Source organism: Aulostomus chinensis, chromosome 1 (assembly GCF_037954235.1).
Source record: "Aulostomus chinensis isolate RoL2024-O1b breed Wild chromosome 1, RoL_Achi_v1.0, whole genome shotgun sequence".
Classification (NCBI taxonomy): Eukaryota; Metazoa; Chordata; class Actinopteri; order Syngnathiformes; family Aulostomidae; genus Aulostomus; species Aulostomus chinensis.
In genome coordinates this window covers 29,768,057-29,775,850 of record NC_141320.1, presented here as the reverse complement: position 1 = coordinate 29,775,850, position 7,794 = coordinate 29,768,057, and positions in this window count along the sequence as shown.

The following is a 7,794-nucleotide window of genomic DNA, read 5'->3' as shown; positions in this document are numbered from 1 at the left end:
AAGAGTTGCTACGAACCTTAAAATAATGCAAATATAATGTAGTAAGAGTTGCTACGAACCTCAAAATATTGCGACGGTTTTGTCGGAAGAATTGCTAATGATCTCAAAATGATGCGACAGTGATGTAGTAAGAATTGCTAATGAACTCAAAATGATGCTAACAGTAATGGAGTGAAACTTTCGAATATCCTCAAAGTGATGCTGAAAGTAATGTAGTAAGAGTTGCTACGAACCTCAAAATAATGTGACAGTGATGTAGTAAAAGTTGCTACGAACCTCAAAATATTGCGACAGTGATGTCGGAAGAATTGCTAATGAACTCAAAATGATGCTAACAGTAATGTAGTGATAGTTGCTAACCAAATCAGTGATGCTTACAGTAATGTAGTAAGTGTTTCGAATAACCTCAAAGTAATGCTGACAGTCATGTCGTAAGAGTTGCTACGAACCTCAATATAATGCGACAGTAATGTAGTAAAAGTCGCTACGGACCTCAAAATATTGCGAAAGTGATGTCGGAAGAATTGCTAATGAATTTAAAATGATGCTAACAGTAATGTAGTGATAGTTGCTAATCAACTCAGTGATGCTTACAGTAATGTAGTAAGTGTTTCGAATAACCTCAAAGTGATGGTGACAGTCATTAGGAAGAGTTGCTAATAAACTCAATTCAATGCTACAGTGATGTCAGAAGAATTGCTAATGATCTCAAAATGATGCGACAGTGATTTAGTAAGAATTGCTAATGAACTCAAAATGATGCTAACAGTAATGGAGTGAACGTTTCGAATAACCTCAAAGTGATGCTGACAGTCATTTAGGAAGAGTTGCTAATGAACTCAATTCAATGCTACAATGATATCGTGAGAATTGCTCATGAACTCAAAATGATGCTAACAGTAATGTCGTGATAGTTGCTAATAAACTCAAAGTGATGCTGACAGTAATGTAGTAAGAGTTGCTACGAACCTCAAAATATTGCGACAGTGATGTAGGAAGAATTGCTAATGAACATAAAATGATGCTAACAGTAATGTAGTGATAGTTGCTAATAAACTCAGTGATGCTTACAGTAATGTAGTAAGTGTTTTGAATAACCTCAAAGTGATGGTGACAGTCATTAGGAAGAGTTGCTACGGACCTTAAAACAATGCAACCAAAATGTAGTAAGAGTTGCTACGAAACTCAAAATAATGTGACAGTGATGTCAGAAGAATTGCTAATGATCTCAAAATGTTGCGACAGTGATGTAGGAAGAATTGCTAATGAACTCAAAATGATGCTAACAGTAATGCAGTGAAACTTTCAAATAACCTCAAAGTGATGCTTACAGTCATGTAGTAAGTGTTGCTACGAACCTCAAAATAATGCGACAGTAATGTAGTAAAAGTTGCTACGAACCTCAAAATATTGCGACAGTGATGTCGGAAGAATTGCTAATGAACTCAAAATGATGCTAACAGTAATGTAGTGATACTTGCTAATCAACTCAGTGATGCTGACAGTAATGTAGTTAGTGTTTCGAATAACCTCAAAGTAATGCTGACAGTCATGTAGTAAGAGTTGCTACGAACCTCAAAATAATGCGACAGTGATGTCGGAAGAATTGCTAATGATCTCAAAATGATGCTAGAGTGATTTAGTAAGAATTGCTAATGAACTCCAAATGATGCTAACAGTAATGGAGTGAACATTTCGAATAACCTCAAAGTGATGCTGACAGTCTTGTACTAAGAGTTGCTACGAACCTCAAAATAATGCGACAGTGATGTCGGAAGAATTGCTAAAGATCTCAAAATGATGTGACAGTGAGTTCAGAAGAATTGGTAATGATCTCAAAATGATGCTAACAGGAATGGAGTGAACGTTTCGAATAACCTCAAAGTGATGCTGACAGTCATGTACTAAGAGTTGCTACGAATCTCAAAATATTGCGACAGTAATGTAGTAAAAGTTGCTACGAACCTCAAAATATTGCGACAGTGATGTCGGAAGAATTGCTAATGAACTCAAAATGATGCTAACAGTAATGGAGTGAAACTTTCGAATAACCTCAAAGTGATGCTGACAGTCATGTAGTAAGAGTTGCTACAAACCTCAAAATATTGCGACAGTGATGTCGGAAGCATTTTGAATGAACTCAAAATGATGCTAAAAGTAATGTCGTGATAGTTGCTAATAAACTCAGTGGTGCTTACAGTAATGTAGTAAGTGTTTCGAATAACCTCAAAGTGATGCTGACAGTCATGTAGTAAAAGTTGCTAGGAACCTCAAAATAATGCGACAGTGATGTAGTAAGAATTGCGAATGAACTCAAAATGATGATAACAGTAATGGAGTGAAACTTTCTTATAACATCAAAGTGATGCTGACAGTCATGTAGTAAGAGTTGCTACGAACCTTAAAATAATGCAACAATAATGTAGTAAGAGTTGCTACGAACCTCAAAATAATGTGACAGTGATGTCAGAAGAATTGCTCAAAAACTCAAAATGATGCCAACAGTAATGTAGTGATAGTTGCTAAAAAACTCAAAGGGATGCTGACAGTAATGTACTAAGAGTTGCTACGAACCTCAAAATAATGCGACAGTAATGTTGTAAAAGTTGCTACGAACCTCAAAATATTGCGACAGTGATGTCGGAAGAATCGCTAATGAACTCAAGATGATGCTAACAGTAATGTAGTAAGTGTTTCGAACAACCTCAGTGATGCTGACAGTCATGTAGTAAGAGTTGCTACAAACCTCAAAATAATGCGACAGTGATGTCATAAGAATTGCTAAAGATCTCAAAATGATGCGACTGATGTCAGAAGAATTGGTAATGATCTCAAAATGATGCTAACAGTAATGGAGTGATAGTTGCTAATAAACTCAAAGTGATGCTGACAGTCATGTAGTAAGAGTTGCTACGAACCTCAAAATTATGTGACGGTGATGTCAGAAGAATTGCTAATGATCTCAAAATGATGCGACAGTGATGTCGTAAGAATTGCTAATGAACTCAAAATGATGCTAACAGTAATGGAGTGAACGTTTCGAATAACCTCAAAGTGATGCTGACAGTCATGTACTAAGAGTTGCTACGAACCTCAAAATAATGCGACAGTAATGTAGTAAAAGTTGCTACGAACCTCAAAATATTGCGACACTGATGTCTGAAGAATTGCTAATGAACTCAAGATGATGCAAACAGTAATGTAGTGATAGTTGCTAATTAACTCAGTGATGCTTACAGAAATGTAGTAAGAGTTGCTACGAACCTTAAAATAATGCAACAATAATGTAGTAAGAGTTGCTAATGAACTCAATTCAATGCTACAGTGATGTCGTGAGAATTGCTCATAAACTCAAAATGATGCGAACAGTAATGTAGTGATAGTTGCTAATAAACTCAAAGTGATGCTGACAGTCATGTAGTAAGAGTTGCTACGAACCTCAAAATAATGCGACAGTGATGTCAGAAGAATTGCTAAAGATCTCAAAATGATGCGACAGTGATGTCAGAAGAATTGGTAATGATCTCAAAATGATGCTAAAACTAATGGAGTGAAAGTTTCGAATAACCTCAAAGTGATGCTGAAAGTCATGTAGTAAGTGTTGCTACGAACCTCAAAAAAATGGGATAGTAATGTAGTAAAAGTTGCTACGAACCTCAAAATATTGCGACAGTGATGTCGGAAGAATCGCTAATGAACTCAAGATGATGCTAAAAGTAATGTAGTGAAAGTTGCGAAGAAACTCAGTGATGCTTACAGTAATGTAGTAAGAGTTTCGAACAACCTTAAAGTGATGCTGACAGTCATTTAGTAAGAGTTGCTAATGAACTCAATTCAATGCTACAGTGATGTTGTGAGAATTGCTCATTAACTAAAAATGATGCTAACAGTAATGTAGTGATAGTTGCTAATAAACTCAAAGTGAAGCTGACAGTAATGTAGTAAGAGTTGCTACGGTCCTTAAAATAATGCAACAATAATGTAGTAAGAGTTGCTACAAACCTCAAAATAATGTGACAGTAATGTAGTCAAAGTTGCTCCGAACCTCAAAATATTGCGACAGTGATGTCGGAAGAATTGCTAATGAACTCAAAATGATGCTAACAGTAATGTAGTGATAGTTGCTAATCAAGTCAGTGATGCTTACAGTCATGTAGTAAGTGTTTCGAATAACCTCAAAGTGATGCTGACAGTCATGTAGTAAGAGTTGCTACGAACCTCAATATAATGCGACAGTAATGTAGTAAAAGTTGCTACGAACCTCAAAATATTGCGACAGTGATGTCGGAAGAATTGCTAATGAACTTAAAATGATGCTAACAGTAATGTAGTGATAGTTTCTCATCAACTCAGTGATGCTTACAGTAATGTAGTAAGAATTTCGAACAACCTCAAAGTGATGCTGACAGTCATGTAGTAAGAGTTGCTACGAACCTCAAAATAATGCGACAGTGATGTCGGAAGAATTGCTAATGATCTCAAAATGATGCGACAGTGACGTAGTAAGAATTGCTAATGAACTCAAAATGATGCGAACAGTAATGGAGTGAAAGTTTCGAATAACCTCAAAGTGATGCTGACAGTCATGTAGTAAGAGTTTCTACAAACCTCAAAATATTGCGACAGTGATGTCGGAAGCATTTCGAATGAACTCAAAATGATGCTAACAGTAATGTAGTGATAGTTGCAAATAAACTCAAAGTGATGCTGACAGTCATGTAGTAAGAGTTGCTACGGACCTTAAAATAATGCAACAATAATGTAGTAAGAGTTGCTACGAACCTCAAAAAAATGGGATAGTAATGTAGTAAAAGTTGCTACGAACCTCAAAATAATGTGACAGTGATGTCAGAAGAATTGCTAATGATCTCAAAATGATGCGACAGTGATTTAGTAAGAATTGCTAATGAAATCAAAATGATGCTATCAGTAATGGAGTTAACGTTTCGAATAACCTCAAAGTGATGCTGACAGTCATGTAGGAAGAGTTGCTACGAACCTCAAAAAAATGCGACAGTGATGTCGGAAGAATCGCTAATGAACTCAAGATGATGCTAACAGTAATGTAGTGAAAGTTGCGAAGAAACTCAGTGATGCTTACAGTAATATAGTAAGAGTTTCGAACAACCTCAAAGTGATGCTGACAGTCATTTAGTAAGAGTTGCTAATGAACTCAATTTAATGCTACAGTGATGTCGTGAGAATTGCTCAAAAACTCAAAATGATGCTAACAGTAATGTAGTGATAGTTGCTAAAAAACTAAAAGTGATGCTGACAGTAATGTAGTAAAAGTTGCTACGAACCTCAAAATAATGCAACAATAATGTAGTAAAAGTTGCTACGAACCTCAAAATAATGCAACAATAATGTAGTAAAAGTTGCTACGAACCTCAAAATATTGCGACAGTCATGTCGGAAGAATTGCTAATGAACTCAAAATGATGCTAACAGTAATGTAGTGATAGTTGCTAATCAACTCAGTGATGCTTCCAGTAATGTAGTAAGTGTTTCGAATAACCTCAAAGTGATGCTGACAGTCATGTAGTAAAAGTTGCTACGAACCTCAAAATATTGCGACAGTGATGTCGGAAGAATCGCTAATGAACTCAAGATGATGCTAAAAGTAATGTAGTGAAAGTTGCGAAGAAACTCAGTGATGCTTACAGTAATGTAGTAAGAGTTTCGAACAACCTTAAAGTGATGCTGACAGTCATTTAGTAAGAGTTGCTAATGAACTCAATTCAATGCTACAGTGATGTTGTGAGAATTGCTCATTAACTAAAAATGATGCTAACAGTAATGTAGTGATAGTTGCTAATAAACTCAAAGTGAAGCTGACAGTAATGTAGTAAGAGTTGCTACGGTCCTTAAAATAATGCAACAATAATGTAGTAAGAGTTGCTACAAACCTCAAAATATTGTGACAGTGATGTCAGAAGAATTGCTAATGAACTCAAAATGATGCTAACAGTAATGTAGTGATAGTTGCTAATCAAGTCAGTGATGCTTACAGTCATGTAGTAAGTGTTTCGAATAACCTCAAAGTGATGCTGACAGTCATGTAGTAAGAGTTGCTACGAACCTCAATATAATGCAACAGTAATGTAGTAAAAGTTGCTACGAACCTCAAAATATTGCGACAGTGATGTCGGAAGAATTGCTAACGAACTTAAAATGATGCTAACAGTAATGTAGTGATAGTTTCTCATCAACTCAGTGATGCTTACAGTAATGTAGTAAGAATTTCGAACAACCTCAAAGTGATGCTGAAAGTCATGTAGTAAGAGTTGCTACGAACCTCAAAATAATGCGACAGTGATGTCGGAAGAATTGCTAATGATCTCAAAATGATGCGACAGTGACGTAGTAAGAATTGCTAATGAACTCAAAATGATGCTAACAGTAATGTAGTGATATTTGCAAATAAACTCAAAGTGATGCTGACAGTCATGTAGTAAGAGTTGCTGCGGACCTTAAAATAATGCAACAATAATGTAGTAAGAGTTGCTACGAACCTCAAAAAAATGGGATAGTAATGTAGTAAAAGTTGCTACGAACCTCAAAATAATGTGACAGTGATGTCAGAAGAATTGCTAATGATCTCAAAATGATGCGACAGTGATTTAGTAAGAATTGCTAATGAAATCAAAATGATGCTATCAGTAATGGAGTTAACGTTTCGAATAACCTCAAAGTGATGCTGACAGTCATGTAGGAAGAGTTGCTTCGAACCTCAAAAAAATGCGACAGTGATGTCGGAAGAATCGCTAATGAACTCAAGATGATGCTAACAGTAATGTAGTGAAAGTTGCTAAGAAACTCAGTGATGCTTACAGTAATGTAGTAAGAGTTTCGAAAAACCTCAAAGTGATGCTGACAGTCATTTAGTAAGAGTTGCTAATGAACTCAATTTAATGCTACAGTGATGTCGTGAGAATTGCTCAAAAACTCAAAATGATGCTAACAGTAATGTAGTGATAGTTGCTAAAAAACTAAAAGTGATGCTGACAGTAATGTAGTAAAAGTTGCTACGAACCTCAAAATAATGCAACAATAATGTAGTAAAAGTTGCTACGAACCTCAAAATATTGCGACAGTCATGTCGGAAGAATTGCTAATGAACTCAAAATGATGCTAACAGTAATGTAGTGATAGTTGCTAATCAACTCAGTGATGCTTCCAGTAATGTAGTAAGTGTTTCGAATAACCTCAAAGTGATGCTGACAGTCATGTAGTAAGAGTTGCGACGAACCTCAAAATAATGCGACAGTGATGTCAGAAGAATTGCTAAAGATCTCAAAATGATGCGACAGTGATGTCAGAAGAATTGGTAATGATCTCAAGATGATGCTAAAAGTAATGTAGTGAAATTTGCGAAGAAACTCAGTGATGCTTACAGTAATGTAGTAAGAGTTTCGAACAACCTCAAAGTGATGCTGACAGTCATTTAGTAAGAGTTGCTAATGAACTCAATTCAATGCTACAGTGATGTTGTGAGAATTTCTCATTAACTAAAAATGATGCTTACAGTAATGTAGTGATAGTTGCTAATAAACTCAAAGTGAAGCTGACAGTAATGTAGTAAGAGTTGCTACGGTCCTTAAAATAATGCAACAATAATGTAGTAAGAGTTGCTACGAACCTCAAAATAATGTGACAGTAATGTAGTAAAAGTTGCTACGAACCTCAAAATATTGCGACAGTGATGTCGGAAGAACTGCTAATGAACTCAAAATGATGCTAACAGTAATGTAGTGATAGTTGCTAATCAAGTCAGTGATGCTGACAGTAATG